At 49.3% G+C, this 26931-nt stretch overlaps 1 protein-coding gene across 3 annotated transcripts in view; it reads left to right on the forward strand.

Annotated features, from left to right (window-relative positions):
* The window catches only part of LOC146855202 (glioma pathogenesis-related protein 1-like), a 403498-nt gene extending 391649 nt beyond the window's left edge, over positions 1-11849 (forward strand). For all 3 annotated transcript variants that reach the window (XM_085652852.1, XM_085652850.1, XM_085652851.1), the window contains one exon: positions 11178-11849. The gene's annotated coding sequence lies outside the window, so the exon portion shown is untranslated. The remainder of the gene's footprint in view (positions 1-11177) is intronic.
* Positions 11850-26931: the final 15082 nt, after the last annotated feature.

Consider the following 26931-nt stretch of genomic DNA (forward strand, 5'->3'; position numbering starts at 1 on the left):
GAGCCCTGGCATCACAAAATTGATGCCACCAGCACAGACACTGGGCTGCCCTCCTGCTGCTGACCGAAACTCGCAGTGGAGGAGGCCCAACAATAGGCATCCTGTCACAGGGAGGTGTAACCACCTTCCAGACAGGATTTAGTGTATTTGGGCTGGGTGGGTGCACTCCTAGAGTGCTTTGAAGTCCTGCACTGGGGGAGCAGTAGGCTCCTCTGTGCATATGCCAGCTCAAACTGGTTCAGGGGCTACCAGCCCCTGCTCTGGCATGAAACTGGACAAAGGGAAGTGGGTGTAGCCACGTGTGGCCCAAGCCTCCAGCAGGATTTCCTCCGAAAATCAGAGGCCTACCTCATCCCGAGTGACCGTGGGCTCCTGTCGAGTGAATCCTCCCGAGGCGTCTTTGCGATCCCTTGCCGGTTGGCTGGTGGGTCCCCTGAAGACTTTTCTACAGAAACAAAGGGCTCTACTGGTTGCTCCAGGCCTGCCCTGACTTACCCTTGCTGGGTGAGTCCCTCAGACCTTGCTGGTCTGCACCGCTTACTTTCTTCACTTTCCACGAGACTTGCTGTTGCCAAGGCTTGTTGGCTCCAATCCAGTTGTCGACACCTCAGTAAGCTCCAGACTTCGTGGGACACTCCGAATCCAGCTCCTGGGCATCGTCGACACCTCCTGGACCTCGTGGCTGAAGAGTCAAGACACCCGTGATCACCTGAAATCACCCGACTCCTGTGGGCATCCAACTTCCTGGCCCCTGGCAAGTGACTTTGAACGCTGTCTCCTCTGCTTTCAGGTCTTCTTTCTTCAGAATCCAGCCTTGGATTCCACCGGACACTTCTCCTGTCTTCACAAGCAGCAAGTCTTCTTTGGCTCCCATTGAAAACGACGCCGCGACCCGACACCAAAAGACACCTCTGCACCCGGCTTCCCTGGGTGAGGTAACTCGAGTAGTCTGGTGCTCCTGTGTGTGTTGGCTCTAGAGCTACTTACCCTGTAAGTGACTTGCTTGTAGGCTCTCCCGAAGTATCCTAAAACTTTAAAATTCCAACCGCGACTTGCTCCTTTGAAGTCTATTGGGATCTGCGGCTGTGTTCTCACACTGCATGCGTCTCCCGTGGGTCCTTTACTTACCTGCCTTGGGTGGATTAGTGAGGCCCCAGCGCTTCTGAAGACCTTAGGCCTTCTCCCTTCTGAAGTCGTTCTTCTTATACCTCTTTTTCAGTATATGGTCTGGTACGCCCCTAGGGCCCCAGCCATATAAGTGCTTAACTTGTTGTGAAATGTTGATTTGTGCATATGTCCTTGACTTCTAATCTCATAAAGAGATTAGTAGAGTGTGTCTAGTAATAAATACATATATATTTTATATATATATACCTGTGTGGTGTCCTTTCATTTAATAATTCAAGAGATTATAAGGTAAACAAGCTGCTTTACATTCCTCTGAGACTTAGCCTGAAGGCTGCTCTCCACAGCTACCACTAGGATAGCTTTCTTTAAAAGGTTGTCTTAAACCTATCTACCATAAGAGTCGAATTGTACTGGTGCAAGGTGGCCACTTTAACTAGTGACCAGCATATACCAGGCCAACTTCTCACATTAAGCATGACATTATTGAGCATTCTACTGGTCCGATGCCATGGGTTTCCCCCATAGTGGTAGTGTCCAAAAGGACAGTAAAAGAGTTGTACACATATGCGTGGACAAGCGTCAGGCACACAAGGTCATTGAAAGAGAATGTCATCCAGGTCCACATACTGCTGACATGATAATGCAGTTGAACGGTGCAAAAGTCTTCTCTCACCTTGATTTAAATAAAGGTTATCACCAGTTGGACCTCGAAGAAGGTTGCCAGTGCATTACAACTGTTAGAAATGGGATTTCTGGTTGGCTAGGACTTGCACCAAAGCCAGGCAGAAACCACCACTCTAGTCAGGGCAAAGAAGTTACACGCCAAAGATAACCCCTGCTCACCCCCTTGGTAGCTTGGCACGAGCAGTCAGGCTTATCTCTGCGGCGATGTGTAAAGCGTTTGCGCGCGCACCCAGCAACAACACCCAAGGCCCACCACAAAGGAAACTCCACGCAAGGTATTATATAAAAATAACCTTTGTATTATACCACAACACATTAGATAAAAACACACACTCTACAATGTGCCAACAGGCACGGGCAGAATTTACAAGGGATTATATGTACAGGGGACAGGGCCACATGGACCACTGTCAGGAATTAGCACTTTTGGAAATTAGCACAAATCACCAATAGTAAATGTAGAACATAACACAAAGTAACTGTAGAGCACAACCAGTAACTACTGGCGCAATAATGACCTCAGCGTCATCACACTAGCATCAGGTATAAAACCTATCCTGCATCTATCACAGGGGAATAAATCACATTATGCAATTCTCATTAGTCTAACGCATTAGACCTAACCACCTAAGTATAACTATACTAGGGGCGCACATCACACAGGGAAGTACATTCTCCCTACCATCAACCTAAGCAGGTAAAACCACCTTCTAGGCAGAAATAACCACATTTAGAGGTATCAGACACAGGGTGCGCCAAACATACTATACACAGTACATTTCCTAGCACCATAAGCATGAACACAGGGTGCGCAAAACATACTACACCGTACATTTCCTAGCACCAAAATCACATCAGAGTCCAGGTTGCGCCAGAACCTAAACGTAGCAGCTGCCCACTACTTGCTGGGCAGCTGGGGACAAACACAGGGCCTACACGCTGCAGCTGGCACTAAGTGCTGCGCAGCTGGGGAAGGCACATAGTAGGCAGGGGCTCTCACTAGCCCCTGAGACAATATCCAACGTTGGAGCCCCCTAGGCTCGAAAATGACATGTCCCCATGGAGCGCACGGGCTCCTGAAATAATGGTGCGCCTATATAGAAAAGGGGCTTGCCCCAAAGGACTGTGGAGCGCACTGGCGCTCTCTGGAAAACCAATGCTGGGTTGGAGCCTCTCTGGCTCAAGACAATTCTGCCCCCACATCGCTAGAGCCACCCGGGGCTCTAAAAATACAATACGGACCATGCCCGCCTCGTGGCTCAAAACCAATTATTGCCACATCGCTGGAGCCACGCATCGGCTCTAAAGATGTACATCTGTGCCCCCGATGGAGCCACGGGGCTCTTAAAACAAATAGGCCCCCGTTGGAGCGGCCCGCTGCCATCCGGGGCCGCTCTAGACTTTCCTGCAGCTTCTGCTAAGCCTCCCCTCCAGCCCCGTACACTTACCGGGCTGTTGGGACCGGGACTTCTCCGGAGGCGGCAGGCGGGGCTCTCTCTTTCTCACGAGAGCCTCGCTGATGATTTGTCCGCCCCCTTCTTCGCCACAGGCAGCACCACTCACCGGCTCTCTCCTCGCCCGGTCCCTCTTCTGGGACCAGGACTTCTCTGTTGGAGCCTGCGAGGCTCCGGGACTGCCTCCTAACAAAATGGCGGCACTTCCGCTTCCGTCCCGCGGCCCCGCCCACAACCAGGCGGGCCGCGGGCTCAGCGGCAATGTTGAATGCGGCTCGGGCCGCGGCGGTGATTTCTTTTACGGGCAAAGTGCGGGGTGGGCACCCGCAATTTTAAATAACTAAATAAGCGGGGTAGGCACCCGCATCACTCCTGAATATCCAACGAAGACGCATTGTGGGCACCTGCGCACCCCAGGCAACCAGATAAGCTGGGTGGGCACCCGCAAGGCACGCATCATGGGGGAATCCCTATGCTGGGGATTCCCTCTCTCGCTCGTAGCAGCGCAACGCTGCACAGCTCCAGCTCCTCTCTCTGGGGGTATAAAGCGCTCTCCAGGCGCTATGTTCAGGACCAGAAAAGCACCTTGCTGTAAGGAAAATAAAGCGCTCCCAGGGCGCTAGGCCAGCATCAAGCCGTGGCAAGGTAAAAGGAACGTCACAAGGGTCCAGAAGGTCCTGAAGGCATCCAGGGGGCAAGGTAGGGCCCAGGGGGCAGCACACAGGGCCTTCCAGCAGGGAGGTAGCCCCCGTGGCGGTCCCTCCTGGGCCCCACCAGCAGCACGCCCCTGGTAGATTCAAGACAGAGCAAGAACATTTTCATGGGGTCACAGCCCCTCTTTTATACACCAAATCCCTTTGTTCTGGGTTCAGGGTGAGGGGGAAAACCAGTTGCAGCTGGTTGGGGAGCACCCTTGATGTGCTCAGCCCCTCACTCTATTCACTGGCAGGGCTAGGGTCGTCAGTCGCACCACAGGGGGCGGAGCCAGCATTGTGTGGGGAAAGCCCTGCCCTATTCAGGACCCAGGTGTACTCCTCCCACCCATCTAGCTGCTGATCTCCCTATTCACCACCGGGTGACTCCTCCTGACTCTGGGGAATCCCTAGCCCGTCACATTACCTCAGCCAGCCAATCACGCGACAAGGCACACATTTTACACTGCACACCGAAGTGCCCACTTCTAGAAGTGGCACTTCCATACTAGCTACACGCACGCCGCACGCATCATTGCGCAGCATTTAACCACACGAATTTGTACATACCAGACTCGACCATGCACACCCCACGCATCAGGAACTACCAGGGACGCATACATTCCCTATGCATTCCTATGGGAGGGCAGGCCTATCTCACCACATGCACTCAGAGTGCGCACGCACTGTACCCTGGGACCCAGGGAAAGTGCGCAGGAACCAAAAACCACTATCACCAAGTCACCAATAAAAGCAAAAAGTTTCAGGGGTGAACTTGCCAGAAGGGCCAAGTCCAACAACAACCATTCTACACATGTTGGTCTGTTTCAATACAAGAGACTCAGTTTTGGTGTGTCATCAGCTGCAGAACGTTTCCAAGATGTCATTTGACATATCATACAGCTTGTTGCGAATGCATTCAATTATAGCAATGACATATTGGTATTTGGAGCAACACAGAGGGAGCATGATGAAGCTCTCACACAAGTCTGTTATTTACTCACTGATGCAGGTTTGACATTAAGTTCAGATAAATGAGAATTACACAAGACAAAGCTAAAGTTCTTTGAACATATCTTTTCAGAGGGGGGTGTGACACCTGATTCTGCAAAAGTACAAATGGTGTCAAATGCTGATTCCCCCACAAGATACTTCCACAACACGTTAATTTGTTGGTATGGCCAGTTACTGTTCACAATACATATGAGACTTTGCTATTGTAAGGGCTCCATTATGACAGTTGACGAAGAAAAATGTTGCATTTAAGTGGTCACAAGAATGAGAGATAAGCTTTAAGAAAATCAATCAAACCACTGAAAATTCTACTCAAATGGTCTACTTCAATCTAACGTCTAATACAGAGGTTGTTGTGGATGCTAGCCCCGTCGGGTTAGGTGCTATCCTTGCACAGCCCAGTGGACATCCAAATGCTCAAAGACATATTGTGGCAGATGCCAGGGGAAGTTTCTGCCAAACATAACGTCCTTACTTACAACCTGGGAAAGAAAGTTTAGCTGTGGTAGGAGATTGTGAATACTTCCATGTATACCTTTATGGAAAGCCTTTTACGCTGGTAACTGATCATTAAGCTTTACTGAACATCTTTGCAACCCAAAAGCTATCATGCCTCCTCCCACTGAAAGATGGGGATTACAATAAAAAAAGTACAATTATTTAATTGTGCATTTTCCCAGAATGGAACAGAATCCTGCTGACTACTATTCCAAAGTGCCTATACAAGGTCAAGGTACTCCATCCAAGATGGCTGAAGCCTACACCAACTTCGCTGTCAAATCAAATACATCAGCTGTCATATCGTTAGCCAACATCATCACTGCCACGATTCATGATAGTGACCTGCTGAAATTGAAAGATATAATTACATATCAGTCTTGAAACTGACACACTGGACCTCTCATCAATGATGGTGAATATCAAAAATACAAAAACTTTAAAGATGAACTGTCCATAACTCAGGAAGGAGTAATACTGCAAGGGTCAAGGATCCTAATTCTGGAGAATCAGCAACAGAGAATGATTGATATGGCTCACGAAGGACATCGTGGTATGGCTGCCACAAAGAGAGCTATCCGAGACCAAGTTTGATATTCATGCGTAGATGAGAAGGTTGAAAAGGAACTCAAGGCCTGTCATCTATGCAACTGCCTTTCTACAAATGTGACTTAACATACGTTGAACATGTCAGAACTCCCTAAGAATGACTGGGACAGAATAGACATTTATTTCTTTGGTCCACTTAATAATGGACATCATTTGCTAATAATTGTGGAGGAATGTTCACGTTTTCCTCTCATAGAACATCTCTTATCCACAACTCATAAGCGACTCATTGAGAGACTGGATAGCATCTTTGCAACATGGGGCATTCCAGCCAGTGTGAAGCTTAATAATGGCCCACCCTTTCCCAGTCCAGAATTTAAGAACTTCCTAAAACATATGAACATAAAGCATCAGTAGAGCACAACTTTGTGGCTACAGACCAACAGACTTGTTGAGTGTTTCATGAGCATGCTAAATAAAACAGTACAGCATGCAACTCTGGAAGGCTCAATTTCAAAGCCATACTGAATTGTACCCAAAGATCCTATTGTTCAGCACTGCCCTCAACCACAGGCGAGTGTCCTATGACTTTGATGTTCGGAAGAGCAATGACAACCAAGTTACAACAATGAACCAACCAACGAGAAAGAAGTTAAATCACCATTGGTGTAAAGGACTTGGTGAAAAAGCAGAAAATGAAAATCTATCCAGACAAGAAGCAACGGGCAAAGAACATCACCTTCAAAAAAGGAGATCTTGTAATTGCCAGGCAAATAAGAAGGAAATCTCTTGCACCATATGATGCTGAACCTTTCCATGTGGTGTCCACCAAGTGACATATGGTGAATGGCCAAGTGCTCTGGGAAGTCTGTCACCAGAGACTCTTCTCACTTCATGCATTTAACTCATCTGTCTCCAGATCGAATTGGTGAAAGATAGACTGAAATTTAGAAATCAGTGACTGCTATTGCTTCTTCACCATCTTCGAAGATATATATATACTGATTTAAAGGAACAAAAACACAATTATTTATTTAACAGAGGGGGAGATGTAGTGTTTTGCGAGTTGTATGACGGAACTCTTTTGGCCTCTATTGGACTCCATAGAGCTGTGACGTAGGTTTTAGAGCGGAATGCAATGAGAGTTTGTTATAGAATGTTGAGTTCCTGGTTACATGCAGAAGAATAAAGATGTGCAATATTAAGCTTCGTGTGTGGTGTAGTCATTAACGGGTACCCACGCAGGAGTAGATGCTACAAAATGGATGTCTATGGTCGAAATAAGGCTGGGGTTTTAAACGTTTATAGGTATTGACGACTTGCCAGACATACTCCTTCTTTGCCAGGGTAGCTTTCTTCTCCTGCAAAGAATGTGATCTGGCAATTAGATTATTATGTTTTTTAAATTCTTCTATTGAAATTTGCACGTTCCACAGATTACCTGCGTTTAGGGATTTAGTATAATCTTTAAGGTAATCATTTAGAACCGCCTTTAAATTGAAACCGTTTGTGTCCTGCCATACCCAGGTTGACACGGAGTTGGTTTCAGTCTGACGATTGCCAAGCTGTGTTTTATAGGGACACATTCGAGACGCACCTGGGCCTGCATAATATGGGTTGGGGGTTTGAATGTTAGCTGATAAGCCTTAGCCACCAGTAAGTCAAAAGGTTTTGCTGTCCTCTCTCCCACAGTTTCAAAGCCATATGCTGTGGTGGGTAATAACTTTACTGCCGTCATCTTTTCTAGTGGCCTAAAAATGGGACCATGCAGGGTTTTTGCAAGCTTCTGTATGCCTGAAGTTAAGGAATCAGCCTTTGACTTCATGGCCTCCATATGTGGAATACAAGAGCATCTGGAGTCAAATACCACTCCAAGATACTTGCACTCAGTGGCGGCTCGCATAGGGCGTGCTGCGGGGCAGTGAGGCGGGGTGAGGGTGTAGCAAACACAAACATACGATGTAACAGAGAAAAGTAATTATTAAGTTCTTCCGTTCCGTCGTATGTTCAAGTTTTCTACCCTCCACCCTGCCCCTCCCCCGCCCCACCTCACCGCCCCGCAGCACGCCCTATGCGAGCGGCCACTGCTTGTACTCCATGGTACACAAAAGTTGAGTACTGCCAAAAGTCCAAGCGCCAGGTATTCTAAACATCTTTGTAAATCTGACCACTTTGGCTTTAGTGAGGTTGACGTCTAGGTTGCTCTTTTGCGTTTAAATGAAGGTACTGTTTCAGAGGCGCTGCAACCCAGACGGTGTCTGACTCACTAAAAGCAGGTCATCGGCATACAAGATGTGAGTCGTGGGAAGACTGCCCAGTGAGTTTTAATGGAGTTTAAACCATGTGACAGGTCTGAGATATAAACGTTTAACAGCAACAAATGAGCACGTGCCATTGTTTCAGGCCAGTTCTCACGCATCTTTCCCATGAGAGTTCAGTGCTGTCTGTATCCCAGCGTTACACATAGCCAAGTATCCATGTCAAATAGTTGAATTGCTCTCAGAATGGGAATTGGGATTCCGGCGTTTGTTAATTTCTGCCAAAATAGGTCACACAGGACCCTATCGAAAGCCACCTTGAGATCGCCAAAGCAGGTGTAAAGAGTGGTTTTAGAGGTGACGGTGGATTGCATACAGATGTTAAGGGCAGTGAGATTTGACGACGAGCCCTGCCCTAAACAAAATCCTGATTGATTCCATGGAATAATGTCCAATGACTCTACCCACGCTACTAGATTTGAGGTCTCAAGCTTGCGAAGTATTTGGAGTCATGATCTATTAGTGCTGTTAGGCGATAGTTGTCATGAATGCCTCTGGCACCATCTTTGTAAACAGGATGGATTATTGCTCTGTGCCATGACTCGGAGATCATCTGGTTCTTGATCACTAAATTGTGTAGGATATTAAGGTTTTTTGCCCAAGATTCTAATTTAGACTAGAAGGGGGGCTGGCAGGCCATTGGGGCCTAGTGCCCCATCTTCCGTGTTCCTATTTATGAAGTTTTCTCGAGTTCTTAAGTTTTGGTCAGAAATCTCTGAGAAAAATCTGTCAGACACAATTCCAATGATGGCTTTACCTACAGGCGGGCTTGGTAGACTATAAACTCCCTCATTGTGCTTTATTGTGCGGCGGCAGGGTTGGCAACGATAGGTTACCTGTGCTGCTATATGGTTCACTTCCAGATGTTGTTTCATTATGTTGGGTAGGTTGTGTGATAGTAGTGTGCTCCCTCAGGTGCTGCACCGACAGATTTTTGGGGAAATTTGTGTTGTAAGAGGATGTTGGATCCTTGTCAATTTCATCTATTATTTTCAAAAAGACGTTTGGGTTACTTGCTTTACATGCGTGGAGGACCCTAGCCCAGAGTTCTTCAGAGTTATTTTTTTTAGCTGCCCACACTCCCCTCTCATAGTTCTGGCGCATTACTTTTATCTTCTCCTGCTGGGTTGCATTCGTAAACTCCTTTTTTAGTCTGCTGTATTCTCTGTACAGAGATTTCTTAGCTGTGATGAGTTGTCTAGATATCCAAGGGTGAGATTTCCGCTAGAGGGTTACCGCCTGCGTGAAGGTCTTATCATTACAAAACTGTCTTAAAGGCATATTGCAGTATCGATCGGATTTGGTTCGATGTGCTGGAGCTCTTGTAGAAGCTCAATACATGATCGCCCAAGGTGGTCCTTTAGAAACCCATGCCACCTTAGTTGCCTAAGGTTGAGTGCAGTAGAATCGGCAACAAGAATGTTGGCTGAGTGATGCGAGCAAGGGGAAAAGTTTAACAATATTATCTGGCTGTTATGATTACTATCCTCATGTTTCTCAATCTGGAAGCCACAAATATAATTAAAGAGAGAGAGTTGTGGCTGAATAAACAATTATAGCCATTGACCAGTGGGAAATGTGAGTCGAGGACAGGGGCCTATCCCCTGGGTATCTTCCATTCAGAATATGGAGAATATAGCTTTCAAGAGAATGTGCGATCTGTGAGCCCCGCTGCCCCGATCGTCCTCACATCTTGATGCCGGTTTCAACTGGTCTGGGAAGTTCTAGACTAAATGTTGGCCAATTATGTTTTCATCTTGTGTCGCCAGGTAGAGCAAATTTGAGTTTATTTCTCCAGATGTTATTAGATAATATACATCATTCTCTGTCACCAGTTTGGTTACTGCTTCTTCTAGGGCCTTCACTGCAGTCGCCTTAGTTCTTGAGTTTGGAATAATATATATGTTAAGTCGGGAGAGTGACTGTTTTACACATTGAGTCCAGTTCTATATTTTTACTGTGCTGTCGTTTTTCTCCACCTTAATTTTAAGCGGCGCTGAGATATATATGGCAAGGCCCCCTTTTGGTCGACCTTTCGGGCTTGTTCTCAGTGTGGACTTGTGAAGGTCTGCATACCCAATCATCGGCACCGACCGCTCTGCTCATGGTTCCTACAAGAGGATGATGTGGACTTTCCTCAGAACAAGCACCACCACAGAATAGGATACTTTTTAGGAGAACTTGATAGGTTTCGTGAGCAGATTAACATTGGAGTAGGTTGAAAGCTGGGTACGGTCGTTGGTTATGATAGAGCGTGAGGATGCTCTAAATTTGTAGGGGTGCATCATAATCACGGATAGTGTGCACCCACATATATCCTTGTGTTGTATTAACGTGTGATTATTAGAACGTAGTGTAATAATGATGTGATGTTAAATGATAGAAATGTATTTTTGCCATGCAAAGAGAAATGTAATTGCATTCATGACTGAAATTGTAATATTTAGTATGCTGCAATTGCTTAACGAAAAGTTTCTGTATTTTGAAATGCATGTTAGTTTAATGTGCACCAAGATGAAGATTACACGAAGAAATAATGTGAAGTGCCTAACGTGTAATAATTATAGATGCTGTATGCAAGATATTATGAACTCAAGTGTATAATTTGATGTGTAAAGGCCTAAATGAAATTTTAACGTTGGAATATGAAAGGCCTATTCATTTATTCTTATGTTGGCCAAAACTATGTAGTCCGGAAAATGTATTTTTCCCTGGTGTGCTCTCGCATTTAGAAGTAGTCAGCGAATTTCTTGTGTATGCAAGGATGTTCTGTTCTCACGTTTCAGTTGCAGGTGGAAGAAGCTGCCTTTTTTAATAAGAACTAACACCTTTTGTTTTAGGAGTTAGGCATGGAGAAGATGTGCAACAATGTAAGCAACGAAGCGATAACTGGGAACTGGTGTTCTTTCTCACTGAGGAGGCCTGGGAATCAAGGTCAATGGAATCCATATGGAGAAGACGGTGGAAAACTACCTAGGAGAGGTGTCCGTTAGTGAGGTGATCTGTGGGCGTGTTCTACATTTTTGCCTTTTGTATTAGGGAAAGCTCCCCGAGGGAGGAAAAGCAGAAGGAGAAAGAGAGAGGTTCAGAGAGGTAGAGGGAGACAGGATGAGTCAGGAGTTAGGATATTGATTTGGGAAGAGTATCTTAGATCGAACTCTTTTAGCTTTAGTCATCTGGATTCCATTGTGAATGCGCTTCTTAGGAAGTCTTCACAAGCTGACGCCTTTTACTAACCTCGCCTGGGAAATGCTAAGTAGGGATGTCACCTTAGAGATAGTGTAGGGATAGTCTAATGTTTTTTTCCTTTTAGAGACAGATGAAGTCTGACTTAAACGTTGCAGCAGTCCTTGCTTTTGTTTTATTTTTGGAATTGTTTATCCTCTTCATGATTCACTGAAGCAGATTGATCCGTAGATTTGGTTTTGTATAAGTTCCTATGTATTTCTACAGCCTCGTCTTGAGCTGCTTGTATATTCAGTAGTTTTTGGCATTGTAATAAACCCCTAAACTGAAGTTGGAGTCTGTGGTCCGTGAGTCCTGATTAGTTTTGGAAAAGTTAATTTGTGATGAGTTATTTCTCCCCTTTACACTGCTTAGCAGGTAAAAAGAGACATCGACCTGAGGTTCCATGTTAAATTTCCGCAGTGGAACCCAGCCTTAACAGTCCTAATGCCTCATGGGTTGATTGCCTGACAGGGCCTGGGAGAGCCAGTACCAGTCATGTGTTGTGGGGGCTGTAGGAGGGTATATCCTGAAGGTTGTCGGGATGGCAGGTGTTGGGCCTGGGCTGACTTGATCCTTGCAGTTCTGCCCTTCGGGGCCACAGGCATTATTGAGAAAGTGCGTTGAGGGGGCCCTCTTTGGTGGATCAGAAGGTTGCTGAATTATTCCCCGTATTATCCGGTCATGTGCAGAGGTGTCCACTCTTGCAGGTTGTGATTTACAGATCAGGTGTTCTGATGAGTCTTGCTTAGGTGAATCAAGAGAACGTGATTCAAAAATAGTTGGATAACGGTGAGCACAGCTGTGAAGGAAGGAACCGCCACTTGCCACAGAGCGCAGACTGGGCAGAGGGCACCGCGGAGCCACCTTCACTTGTGAAAGAAGGTGTCTCTGTATTTGTATGTGCGTGTGTTGGTGTATGATGGTGGGAAACGTTAACATCTGCTATGTTTAATGGTGTGGGGGCAGTGTGTATATTTGAGAAAGATGGAGAAAGGGTGTGTTGGAGAATGGGTGACGTAGAAAGGAGGGTGGGATGGATTCAAAGCCGGGAGTTGGTAGAATCAACATGCTTAGCGGGATGGGAAGAGGGTGTCGGAGGGAGTCTAGTGGCCAGTGTGAAATAAAGAGGGAGAGGACAAAGATAAGATGACAACCTCATTCCAGGTCTGTTAGAATCCGGGTTCTCTGGTTGACACAGGTAGGGACTTGTGTCAAGCAGGGAGCCCTTCTTCCAGTCAGGGTAAGGGGTTACACTCTAACAATAACCCCTGCTCACCCTCTAGGTAGCTTGGCGCGAGCAGACAAGGCGTTATCCTAGGCGTAATGGTTAAGCATTTGGGACCACATACAACAATTCAATGAAACCCCCACAAATGGACTCCACACTGGGTTTATCAATAATACGGATTTTATATTTAAGCAGACTTAGCACAAGACCCAACAACGATAAAACGGGCCCACAATACTTTGCAATAAGTAGTTCTTGAGTTCAAGTGTATTTCAGCAGTTCTGTGCGCTTCGTGCGCGTCGGGCGGTTCGTGTGACTGTAAGAGGCTCACGAGCGGGGCTCACAAGTGTTTGCAGACGCTCTGGACGATGCGTACACCTTTCGGTGCGAAGGGGGCACAGTACCTTTATCTTTCAGGAGTTCGTCACGGACGGTGCGCTGAATTTCCAGCGCGCTTGTACGGCGCGATGTCCTTTCAATTGCGGTGCGAGCTACGGCTCGAAAGGGGCCTCAGTCGCTTTGCTCAGGGGGACAATGCGGGTGTATGGTGCGTTGGCTCTTCGTTGCGGCGTTCGAGCCGTACCTTGAGAGTGGCGCCCTTGTTCTCAGCGCGATGTGAACCAGGCAGTATTCCCGGGGGGAGCCGCGTGCCAACCACTCGACGCACCACAGCCTGCCCTCGGCAAGGGTAGGGGGGCACGCACAAGGGGTACGATGCGGAGAGGGGCAAACAGCTAGTGTCACGAAGTCCTTTCCTTGCGTTGCGAGCTATGGCTCGAGGGGCCCTAGTAGCGTTGTTTGGGCCGGGCAGGGGGGCACAGGCTTGCCCAAGTATACGCCAAGTTGGGCGGCGCACACTTTTCTCGGCGTCAGCTTCACGGGGAGAACGGCGGTTCTCAAGGGGGGTGAAGTCCACTGGTCCTGGGACTTCGTTCAGGGGGCAAGCTCAGCACAAGCCCTTGGAGACCTTAAACAGCACAAGTTGAAGTAAAGTTTCTCAGCAATCTTTCTCCTCTCCTTCAGCAGCAAGGCAACCACTGCAGGCCAATCCCCCAGGTCAGGGACAGTACTCCTCCTACAGCTTTCCCGGTTCCTTCCCCTCAGGCAGAGGTTCGTCTTGTTGCAGGATCTGATTTCTTAGGAGCAGGGCTCCTACATTTATACTACATTTCTTTTGCTCTCCCAGGCCAGGGGGGCCCTTGCTTAGTTCAGTCCAGTTCTGGAGCACTTTGTTTACGCGATGCAGGCTTCTTCATTCAGGGTGCAGGGCAGTCATCAGACGCTCCACAGGGGCGGAGCCGGCATTGTGGTGGCAGAGCACAGTCCTATTCAGAGTCCAGGTGCACTCCTCCCACCCATCTACCTGTCAATCGTCCTATTCACCACCAGGCTACCTAGCCCTGCCCATCTAGGTTTCCCCAGCCCTGTCACTCACGCAAGCCAGACAGCAGATACACATCACGCATAGGCGGGCTGAAATGGTTAGGCAAGCAAAGGCCATCTTTCTAAAAGTGGCGTTTGCGAACTCAGAACATTAAAATAAACCTTGCTAACAGATGTACTTTATTATTCTGAGTTCAGGCATACTAAACTCGATTTTCTACCATGTTCCCTGGGTCTGTTAGGATCATAGGATGTAACAATCGTAACAGCCCATGCTGACCTATGAGAACAGGGTAGCCTTACAATAGTGACAAACGAAAATGGCTGTAATTCACTATTAGGACATGCCACACACATCAGGGCTTTTCCTACCTTATGCTACAATGCACCCTGCCCTTGGGCCTACCATAGGGGTGACTCACATGAGTAAAGGGAAGGTTTAGGGACTGGCAAGTGTGTGCACTTGCCCAGTCAGCATGTCAATACCAGACTGCACGCAGGTTCTGCAATGGCAGACCTGGACACATTTTACCAGGCCGCTTCTGTGGGTGGCACAACCAGTGCTGCGAGCCCACCAGCGGCATTTGTATTTACACGCCCTGGCACTCCTGGTGCACTTTACTGGGGTCTGACAGTAAACCAAATAAGCCAATCATGGAATCCAACCAACATATACAATTTACATAGGGAGCACTTGCACTGTGGCACTGGTTGGCAGTGGCACCGTGCTCTGAGTGGCCAACACCATAAGAATACATGAGGCACAGCGACAAAAAAGTGGAAGGGAGACTCACGCCAAGGTGCCAGGTCTAACAAGGTCATTATAGAATTGCCCCCACTCATGGACATTCCACATCCTAATCATTGATCCCGGGTAGATGCGGGTAGACAGTCTACCCACTATTTTCAGAGCGTATACACCATCTACCCTGCTGCAAAGCTAGCCACTTTCAGAGTGCCTCATTCTTTTCCTACTCCTCCCGAGATTTACAGAAATATGTTGAACTCGTCCCGGTTTCAGCAGTGCCTGCACGTTGTCTGCTTTTGTTCAGAGTAGCAAAGTGCATGTAGGAAAGGGGCTTATCTGATTCCAGCTTCGTACTTAAAAAAAGTCAGAGTTAAGGGGTCATTCCACCTTTTGTTGTTGGCCTATCCTGGCTGGGAGCCTCGCACTTGGATGCAATGGAGGGGAAACAAAGACCCACATCTTAGCACTTCACAGGTACTTAAGATTGAAATGATTTTGACTTTGTTCCGTCCTTATATATAAGAAGATATGCATACACTGTAAGAATGCCAGATGTGTTGGTCGCCCAAGTATTTACACAAAAACAACTTAAATACCACTATTTTGTTTTAATTCTTTAATAGCGCATTCGCACTACTTATCCGAATGAAGGTGTCAGAGTGCTTACATCACACATGCAGATTACACACTGGCAATAAATCATATGTGTGTACATCAATGTAAAGGATGTGTTACATAAAAGAGTGAGTATTACAAGGTGCGTGAGCCACATGTCCTTCATACTTCACAGCACTGTGCTATATTAGAAGGATTACAATTTAGGAACTGCAAGTATCAAAAGGATCTCCGTCTTAAAAGCCGTAACCCACTTACCCATTTACATAAAACAAAAATCTGTCATCTGCTCGTTACACTATGTAAATTGCAGGAGACATATTAACCCTCTATGCTACTTTGATTATTCAAAACTAGGACTAGGCAAAAGATCTCTCCAGCAAATACGCTATCCTCCAGAGTTATCTTACCATTATCATTATTACTTGAGATTTAGCTGGCACACAAACATCTCTGCAGCAGGTGCCTTAACCCATAAAATATTAAAAAATACAGACATTGCAACCAATTAAGCAGAAAACAATTGCTGCCAAATTTCTCCTTGTTGCCAATTTCTTTGTGGCAGGGTTTAAAGAACATAAATGTATAAGTTGAGGCCCAGATTTTGCATTGGGGTTGCGTCAATATTTTGGCACAGCCCCAATGCAAAATCTAATTTGTTTAATATCATAATGAACTCAAAGGTACACATGATAGACCTGCTAAACATATGCGAGGTCTTACGATCTGATGTCACTTCCTGTGAAGTCATGAATTGTGATGCCACTTTCTGTGGCGCCACATGTGATGTCTGGTGTGGTGATGTAACTTCCTGTGATGTCGCGCCTATTCTACCTAAGTTTGTAAGTCCCCCCCACTTTCTTTTTTGGGACTCGAGCCCATGAATGTAGGCATGTGAAGGGAGGACATACGAAGTAGAGATCATCAGTGAGTTATGGAGAGTGAATGCCTGCATACATGTGGCAGTGGAGGGGATGTAGTGGTGTGTTGTTTGAGGAGGAAAGTAAAATGGGTGTGCATGAGTGGGTGTGACATGTTAAGGGGGAGGGAGCAGAAAATGGTGTATGGACGGAGAGGCTATGGCATCCTTGAGCAGTATGGTAAGAACATGAACAGTTCATAGGCCAAGGAATAATGGTGCATGTGAGGATAAACTGGGGAGTGCAAGTATGTGTAAAAATGAGGCCAGAGACATGGTTTTTGGAAACAAAAGGGTGTCATTTAAGGTTAGTATTGCAACGTCACAATGTAAAAAGTATATTGTGTACATAACTTGAAAAAGATGCATTATGGGGGGCGTGGCTTGGCAGGCAGGCATGGCGGACGCGCCTTAGCTCGGCTCCGTCCAGCCCGCCGTTAAATATCCTCACATTGATCCTGTTGCCCGACCCAGGACTCTCCCCTGTTGCGGTGGGGGTGCGAGGGCATTGGCGGCTGACTCCGGTGGCATCCTGGCATTTCTCGGGCCCGTGGGACGGCGCCGAGCGTGTGAGCGGGGCCTGGGCCTGTCGAGGCTCTCAAGCCGCAGCCTGGATTTGTTGCGGTGGCGGAGTGGATCGTCCCCGTCAGACGGAGCAGCGGAAGCGGAGGGCCGGAGCTGTGGACGGGGGTGGCAAGCGCTGGCTTAGGTTGACCCTGGTGGCGGAGTGCAAGGAGACCGGAGATCGGAGCTCCCCGGGAGTGGCCCTGGAAGACAGCACGAGTGGCGGCCCAGCGGATACCCCGGCGGGGGTGCGGTGCCGCAGGAGTAGCGGTGAGTGGCCATCGGCGGCGGACGTCTTCCTTTCCCCCCCTCCTCCCCCGCGAGGTGCATCCATCTCTCTGTGCCAGTCGCTGTCGGAGGGCCGGGGGTTCGGCGGCCATGTCGGGCCGCGTGGTGGTGCGGGGGAGGGGGTCCATGGAGACGGCGCTGAGTATCACGGCTGGTGGGGCCGGGCCACGGATGGACTAGTTGGGCTGGGATCATAACGGGGACGCTGGACTGGTCTTGTCTTTCCCCCCCTTCCGTTGGACGCCCTACTGGAGTACTTGGAGTGAGAGCCCGGGTGCTCGGCGGCCATTTCGGGCCGCGGCGGTCGCGGAAGGCTCTGCTGGTGGCGCGAGATGGTGGGGTAGCCGGCAGCGCGCTGCGGGCGGTGGACCCCCCTCTCCTGGGACTGCAGTGTGTATTATCCTTTATTCGCTTCACTGGGGGCCTCCTTTCTGGACAGTGACTCAGGGCCTGGCAGAAGTCTCTTGGTGCGCCTGGAGTGGGGGCAGCAGCCTCTTGGGCTTGACCCGGTCTCTGTGGCGGGAGCCCCCCGGGGGTGTGCCCAGGGGCGAGTGGTGAGGGACGGCCGCAGCATGACCAGGGATAGAGTCGGCGGGGCGTCAGCCAAACAAGGGCCTATTGACAAGTTCACGGGCCCGGCCGGGGGTGCGTCCTCGGCGTCCCCGGACAACGCGGCCCTGCTGGTGGCCATTACCCAGTCCAGGGACATGCTAAACGCGAAGATTGGTGCGGTGGGCTCCGACATGACACTGCTGCGACAGGACTTGCGGAACGCAGTGGCTCGCATCACAGAGGCGGAGACCAGGGTCTCGGGGGTGGAGGACGACGAACGACCCTCAAGAAACAGATGGAATCCTGCCATAAGAACTTAGTGGGCCGCGTTGAAGTTGCGGAAGGGAGGGCTCGCCGCAATAACCTGCGCTTCGTAGGATTGCCGGAAGGATGTGAAGGGACTAATATGGAGCGTTTCTTGATGGAGTGGCTGGTATCCTGGCTCCCCCTGACACTCTTTCCAGCTGTTTCGTGGTGGAACGGGCGCATAGGGCGCTGGTCCAAAAACCGCCAGTGGGAGCCCGACCACGACCGGTGATCACCAGGGTCCTTAATTATCATGACCGAGATGTTATCCTCCGGCAGGCCAGGGCGAAGGAACCACTCCACTTCGAAAATTCTCGCATTCTTATTTTTCCGGACAATACGCGGTTGGTACAGCAGCAGCGCCAATCCTTTCTGGCGGCTAAGGCTTGGCTGCGGGAACTCCAGCTCTCCTACGCCTTGTTGTACCCGGCTCGGTTGCGGGTGGTGTACAAATCCCAGACCTTGTTCTTTGATACGCCTGAGGAGGTGTTTAAATGGACGGATGAAACTGTGCAACTTCGTTGTCACACTCCCCCAGGCGGTGGATCCACCTCCTCGCATGATGGGACGTCTCAGCCTGGAGGTCGGCAGAGGGGTGGACGGGGCCGGCGGTCCAGGTCGCGCCGCCGCTCCAAATCTGGTGGAGTGCAGCCTGGAGCTGGGGGAGCTGCTGGGCGTCCACCTTCCACTCCTTGATTGCTGCTGCCGCATTGGCGGGGGACTTTATCATATTGCGAACCATGTGTCTTACTTGATGCTGTGTGTGTGGGGACGGGGCGGTTCCTGGGTCGGGAACATACGTAACGGGCAGGTGCCGCAGTAGCGTTTTGCGGGCGGGGTAGTCACCTGCGACTTGTTGGTGGGGTTGAGTTGGGGATCCATTGGTGGGGGGTCGGGGATCCATGGTTGGGGTCTTGCGATGCTATCCACCGCGGTTGGCAATGTTGTTGTTGGGGTTATGGGGTTTGTTAGACCGTGCACGCCTGTGGGAGCTGCCAGTGGAGGGTGGCATTCAGCTGCTTCTGGAGGGGGCTCAGTGGCCTCCATTGACCGATCATGGCTGATACAATTACTAGGGTGGATGGGAGACCGGCGGTACTCCGAGATCTGAGTTGTAACATCCGCGGCCTGCTTGATAAGATTAAACGGGGGGCGGTTCTGCAGTATGCCAAACGGGCGGCGTCGGATGTACTGTTTTTGCAAGAAACGCATCTCCTGGATACTAAGGCTCCCTGCCTTCAAAGATACGGGTACCTGCAGGTCTTTTACTCTGGGTTCACTAGGGGTTCCCGAGGGGTGGCCATTCTCATTCATAAACAGGTCCGATATTCACACACACGCTTGTGGGCGGATACGCAAGGGCGGTATGTTTTTGTGCAAGGAAAGATTGGGCGGAAGTAGTGATCTTCGGAAGCGTGTGTGCCCCACCCCCCTTTTCATGGACCCTAGCCCAAAAAATCATGAGTGTGTGGGCAGAGATGCCGTTGGTGGCGGGTATAGTGGGCGGCGATTGGAATGACGTGATGGTGGTGTCGCAGGACCACTGTTCGGGGAGTGGTATGCGAGGCGAGGATCGACCAACCAAGCTGCAGGCGCTTGCCGAGGGCCTCAATTGGGTGGATGCATGGCGGCGGCTTAATGGGAATACGCGGGCATATACCTATCTTTCTGCCGTTCATGGTTCGTTCTCTCGGTTGGACTACATTTTCCTCTCGGGGCCGCGTTGACACCGGGGCAGAGGCGGATATCCTCCCCCGTGGTTTGTCGGATCATTCCCCTGTATTGCTTCGTCTGCGGCTGGGGGGGGTCAGTGGGCAATTTTGCTGGCGCCTTTCGGGCTGGCATCTTCGGCAGGACGACTACTGCGCCCGCATGACGGAGGCTTTGGATCTTTACTGGGCCCGGAACGTGGGCTCGGTGTCGGGAGTTGATATCCTATGGGAAGCTTGGAAACCTACGCTGCGGGGAGTTGACATCTCATATAGTGCGGCGGCCCGCCGAGCGCGAGAAGCGGGATTGGTTCAGGCGGAGCGAGAGATTCGGGAGCTCGAGAGCAGTAGCCAGGGGGAATCAGGTGGGGCCACGCGGTGTCAGTTGCAATATGCCCAGCAAACATATGCCTCGCTCCTGCTGGACGAGGCGAGGCAGGCGTGGTTAGCTACGAGAAGTCGGGTTTGTCAGTGGGGAGACAAATCGGGGACCATGCTTTACAGGCTGTGTCAGGGGCAGCATCATGCACTGACCCTCCCGGGGATCACAGATAGAGAGGGCCGTGTGCTGACTGACCCTGGCGCCTTAGCGGACAGCTTTGCGGCATACTATGCGGAGTTGTACGAACAGCGGGAGACCATATCCGGGGGGCTTGTGGATCGGTTCCTTGATGATCTTCCCCCTAGAGCCCTTTCAGATGAGGCGCGCGCAGACCTTGACCGCCCGCTCACGGTGGATGAGTTGGGGACGGCGCTGGGGAGCTTGTCCGTCGGGAAGGCCCCGGACCCGAATGGGTTCCCGAGTGAGTTCTTCAGCAAATACTTTATGCAAATGGGGCCCCATTATCATGCGGTGGTGGAAGATGCTTGTGAGCGGGGGGTTTTGCCGGCCGACTGGCGCCACGCAGAGATCGTTGTATTCCACAAGCCGGGCCGTCCTCCTGAACAACATGCCTCTTATCGGCCGATTTCCCTTCTGAATGTGGAGGCGAAGATTCTGGCCAAGGCCCTGGCCAACCGGCTCCTGCCTTATATCCCTACCCTGGTCCACCCGGACCAAGCCGAGTTAATGCCCCATAGGGCAACGCGCCACAACATCCGGCGTGCACATGTGGCGATAGCTGCGGTCCAGCGGCGTGAGGCTCGGGCGGCTCTCCTGTTGGCCGACATAGATAGAGCTTTTGACTCTCTTAGTTGGCGCTATCTCTTTGCCTTGCTGCAACGGTTAAACCTGGGGCCGCGCTTCTTATCCTATTTAACACTTTTGTATACCGATCTTACAGCCTCAGTTCGGGTGGCGGGGCGGCCTCGGCGCGATTCCCGGTGAACCGGGGGACGCGACAGGGCTGCCTCCTGTCGCCATACCTATTTGCCCTGGCCATGGAGCCGCTGGCCGCTTGGGTCCGTATGGATGCGAAATACACGGGGTTTGAGTGGGAACATGGACTCTCGGATTGCATTGCCCTATATGCCGACGACATGCTGTTCTTCCTGTCGGATCTCGGTAGAACCGGACCGCGGCTGCTTCGCATGATGCAGGTCTTTGGGGAGACGTCCGGGCTATACATGAACCCGAGGAAATCCACCCTGTGGGTGCTGGGCGGTCGTGACGTACAGGGCGAGTGGACGGCGTCTCTGCGGATTGCGGCCGGAGGGCTGCAATATCTGAGGGTCTTTCTGACCGACGTACCGACGATCGCCTGGGAGCGCAATGTGGTGCCGGTGTGGGAGAAAGTATGTTGTGATGTTAAGCTCTGGGCGCGTATGCCTCTCACCATTTGTGGCCGTTCTGCCATCTTTAAGATGGTGGCGCTGCCTCGACTTCTCTACCAGCTCCAAAACCACCCCTATGAGATTCCTCTCAGTTGGTTTCGGAAGGTTAATGCGGCGTTGAGTCACTTTCTGTGGGAGGGGGGTTTGGCCAGGGTGTTGCTGAAGGTTTGCTTTGTGTCCGTGTACGATGGGGGACTGGCTACCTCCAATATCTTATCCTATTATTACGCCTCCCATTTATTGGTCCTCAACGAATGGTGGTATGGAGATAGGGGGGACCCGGCGTATGCGGTGGAGAGGCGCCTCATGGACCCACATACGGTACATACCCTACTCTACGCGACTGCATTGCGGGAGGCACTGCCACCGGTCACTCAAGTGGTGTTTCGGGTGTGGAGCCGGGCTCTGCGTCATATTGGCTGGTGGGATAGGCTTACCCGGGAGACCTCGTTGTGGCAGAACGGGCTGCTCCCACCGGTGGCGACCCTCTCTGGGTTCAGGGACTGGGACAGAATTGGTATCTCTACGTTGGGAACGGTGGTTCAGGGCTGTGTTATGAAATCCTTTGAGGTCTTACAGCATGAGTATCAAATGCCACGGACGCAGTTCTTTAAATACCTCCAGCTGCGCCACGCCCTCGCCCCTAGACTGGAGGGTCTCCAATCCATCCCTGAATTCAGTCCCCTTGAGGCTCAGGTGTTTATGGGGGATCTCCAGGAGAAGAAAGTTTCTAAAATATATCGGTCCTTGGTGATCCATAGTGCCCCGTCCCTGCAGGGTCTGCGTGAACGGTGGGAGACGGATGTCGGGCCGTTGGACGAGACGGACTGGAGGGAGGCGCTGGCCTCCCCCCGTGAGGCTTGTATAGCGATCCGCCTGCGTCTCGTCCAATTTCGGTATTTGCACAGGACCTATTACACGCGACAGCGGCTGTGGCGGGCGGGTCTTGTTGCCTCCTCGGACTGCCTTAGGTGTGGACGAGAGGTGGGGTCTTTGGTGCACACGGTCTGGCACTGCCCTGCAGTGTATCGGTTTTGGGGGAGAGTGTTAGGGTGCTTATCCGAAGTGTTGGGCTGGGATCTCCCTGTAGACCCCCGATTGGCGTTGCTCCATGTTATGGCTGATATTGGGGGCAATATTTATAAGCGCCACTTGCTGCTTCTGGGCCAAACGATAGCCAAGCGGGATCTAGCTTGTGCGTGGAAGGCCCCGGTGGCTCCCTCTCTCAATGTTTGGAAACGGGGTCTGGATTTCAATATGGGTCTGGAGTTACTGATCTTTAGGGCGCGTGGGTGCCCTCGGAAACACTTCAAGATCTGGAAGCGGTGGGCTGATTATAGGGGCATTTTCCATGAACCGGTCCCTGCGGATGGAGATTTGGGGCCTACTTGAATGCCAAGCGTGGTACTGCATACTAACTGTATAGCGATGGTTCTGGTGGTGTCTGGCGGTGATGCGGTCGGGGGGAGGGGGTTGGGCGTTGGGAAGGGAGGGGGGGGTTGCTTGATAGATGCTGTATGAATAGCTCTCCATTGTTCCTCTATACAACAAAATGTCAAGAGCTGTTGCTCTTTACTATGTGGCAGATCCCCTGGTTTGTCAGGGGCCTGCAGCCCTTGCCTTCTTGATTAATAGAAAGTGTTGTTAAAAAAAAAAAAGATGCATTATGCACAAGGTGAGTAAATTAAAAAACATATCGGTCTCAAGTCTGGTGCAATCTTTGCATGATAGTTTAGAGTCATCCAGTACCTAGGCGACTGTTTAAGGGGTGGTAATACACTACTAGCAAATTCAAGCACAATATAAAATTAGCAAAACTATATGCTGGCAGGTATTTACACAGATAACACTACACATGGACATGCACCCAGGGAGATTTTAATACCGAGTCATCCTAATGAGGTTGGAGTTACATAGATCTCTGAGGCAGGTGTATTAACTCGTTTAGCTACAATCCTCTGCACTGTAAGCCTGGGACATTAAATATCACAATATCAAGTTCCAAAAACACATTTACTTACAAACACATCAGCATCAACGGTTACACTTCACTTCACAAGTTTGTGCCCATCAGTGAAATTGCAAACTGATTAGATTAAAAAGTGTTTACATTTCAAGTAAGAAGTGTGAGAAGGTTGGATTAAAACAGAAGGGAATTTTTGAGACAAAAATTGCAACTGTGCTACATACTTTACATTCGTTCTGCTGAACCATAGCTAGGTGTCATGCAGCCAGATGGATGCTTGGTACAAAAGCAACACAATTCATGCAGGGAGATCACCCTATTATATCATCACCGTGCGACAGCATCTTCAATGTTTAAGGGTAAGTAGCGATCAGTTCCTCTTAGTCTCTTTAAACACCTCAACTGAGTTTCAAAATTCACTCATATATATACAGCTACCGTTCACAATGTATTATTATTACTATGTTTTACTTGAGGGTTTTTGTAAAATGTTACTAACTTCGTACGGTGGTCTCAAGGCACTTTGGGGTAAGGGCACGAATAAGGGGAATAAAAGGTTTTATTACAGTACATTGGACAAGATTGAATGTTCATCCGGCAGCAATGTACTATCCCCTCCGTCTAATGTGTGCCTGAGATGATGACACAGCCTTATAACAGAACAGCGGGTCTGGATGATGAGGAAAGTTGGTCCTAAGCGCTTGATTGAAAATAATAGCCCAAATAAGTTATGTTCCCAACTGTGTCTGCAAAACTAGTTGCGTTAGCATTAACACTACCTGCGAGAGACAAACTTTGGATAAGCCCAGTTAATAATGTTCATATTCTAACTAACGCAAAACTTTCAACCGTTTTCATCACTGAAATAAGTTATGCAGTAAAAGTGTGCCCAGAATTATTTGTGGAAACACAGAATTCTTTCAAAATATGATTAGATTGTTCTCTACAGTACCTGACCAGAAACTGGTGCAGAGGAATCCCTCCCCTCACAAAAATGTTCATCACACTTAACATGACTAGTTATCAACTCCGATTACAGAGAGAACTTAGTGATCAGTCAGAAAGACAGCTGTAGTTGGTACTTTAAGTGGGATGAAAGAGGTGCAGGTTCTCTAAAAGTGGCGTGAGCAAAGAAGTATTACTAGGAAACCTTTCCAAAATGACTGTTCAAAAACATGTATACTTTATCATATGCTTCACATAGCGTGACAGTTGACCAGTATTTGGGAGCCTGATATGTCTATGATTGCATCAAGACTTATAACACAACAAAACACACAACCCTAAACTAGGCCAGACCAATTGGCTTTGCCAATTCTTGTAAACTGTATTACCTGACCACTGTTTGGGTGCCTCTGAACTTTCTCTTATTGCATTCAGACATATCACACAACAATAAAGACATTTACCCCGCACAATGCAGTCCTACTGGCTTTACTACTGCTCGTAATTTCTTCCATCTCCTGAACTTCACAATTCAAACCCCATGTAAACAACTCACACATTTTATTGTCGTTTCCTACGGTGCTGCCCAGATTTTGACACCTGTGTTCCTCCGTCACACATTTTCACACAATTACAACTGGCACATATATGAGCATCGCTCAGTGCGCTCTGCAGAGAGGCCAAGGACTGAATGCACACGTAGTTTTCTCACTTTCTGCCCACTGACAGACAGTGTGAGAAACCACAGTGCCTTCATCCTCAATTTCAGATATTTCAATCGTGCCTGCTCATGGGCACTCACCCACAGCCTGAACTCATCCAGACACCTGGAGGTGAACCCCTACCTTCCCAAGGTCATTGCACTTCAACAGGCCGAGGGTACCATTCCAGCTTACACAGAGAACTTCGAGATCAATCAGGAAAGATGAAGTAGCGTTAACTGGGGACGGAGATAATACGTGACCTACCAACCTTGAAAAACAGACACCTATAGGTTCAGACCCTCGTCCTATAGATCTTTGAGCCCTATTCTGACACAACAGCATTACAAAAAGGATGTGAAACCACTGCTCTTCAGTGAAGAGTCACCTGGCCATCAGATCCCATGCAGTACCCATTTTTAGGTCGAGCCTAGCGCAGTGCGCAGAGCTGCTCTATGGGAGGCTTCTTGTGAGGGCTCAAAACTTCTCCGTGTGGGTCGGACTCCTCCCACACATCTGATTGGCCTCTGCGTGTGTCTTTCAATTATTAAAGCCCGCAAATGGCCAAAGGCAGGTGAATGTCCCACCTCTTCTTCAAATGTTCACTCCCACGGCGTTTTGATCTTGGGATCGAGCAGTGGCGCGCAGGCTGGCAGCTGCATTCCTCCCTCGTAGTGGATCAGGTTACTAAATAGCAGCCTGCGCTCCATGTTTGCACCCCTCCCACTCTTCGTTTTGTTCTTTGTAGTGTCTCCGGTTTCACTTTAGGGACCGCGGACAGCGCTTGCTGAAAGTGACAATGTATTCTGACGCTGTGACCTTTACTTTCAGTTCATAAATGGCAAGGAGAGTAAAGACAGAAAAGCAACCCCCCATGCCGGTCCACTTTTCTACCCGTTGTAACCTCTATACTGTCTATAAACACCAATTTCATCACATCTCTCAAAGAGGCACACGTTTTAGGGTTAACAAGACTTTCGCATGTTTACATCGTTTTCAACCCATCATGTGTTTTATTCATCTTTTGATGAGTCCTCATCTAGATGTGAGTTCCCTTCTAGTTGTGTTTCTTTCATTGTACCTCCCTCTGTGAATTCCTATTAAGGTTCTCTTGAAATATGGCTGGATGTCTGGCAACAGGGGCGGTTGTTACCACTCTCTCGCTTATCCTACTAGTTTGCGTTCATACTTGCTTCCTCTACTTCATTGTTTTGCCTGTTGTCGGTTCCCTCAGTGGTTCGTGTGATACTTGTCTCTGACTATGCTCTGTATTCCTTGTGGACTACCCTTGTCTAAATGTACCTTGGTTTTCCCCCTGTATATGACAGCACAACACTGCTTCCCAGTGTAGCGGTATTTGTTTCTTCTTCGGTTCTTGAGCAATATTACTGGTTTGCCTAGGGCTAGTTACAATGAGACTCCTAGTCGCACAGAGATTATTAAGTTATGCTCCATATATCTTGTTTGTGATGCTGCGTCGTTCTGTGACCCAGAGTCCAGTCCAGCTCTTTCACTCTCTCACTGTCTCTCTCTCTCTCTCACTGACTGACTCTCTCACTCACTCTCTCACTGACTGACTCGCTCTCTCACTAACTGACTCTCACTCTCTGACTCTCTCTCTTACTGACTCACTCTCTGACTCTCTCTCTCTCATTGACTGACTCTCTCT

Source organism: Triturus cristatus, chromosome 4_1 (assembly GCF_964204655.1).
Source record: "Triturus cristatus chromosome 4_1, aTriCri1.1, whole genome shotgun sequence".
In the NCBI taxonomy this organism is placed as follows: Eukaryota; Metazoa; Chordata; class Amphibia; order Caudata; family Salamandridae; genus Triturus; species Triturus cristatus.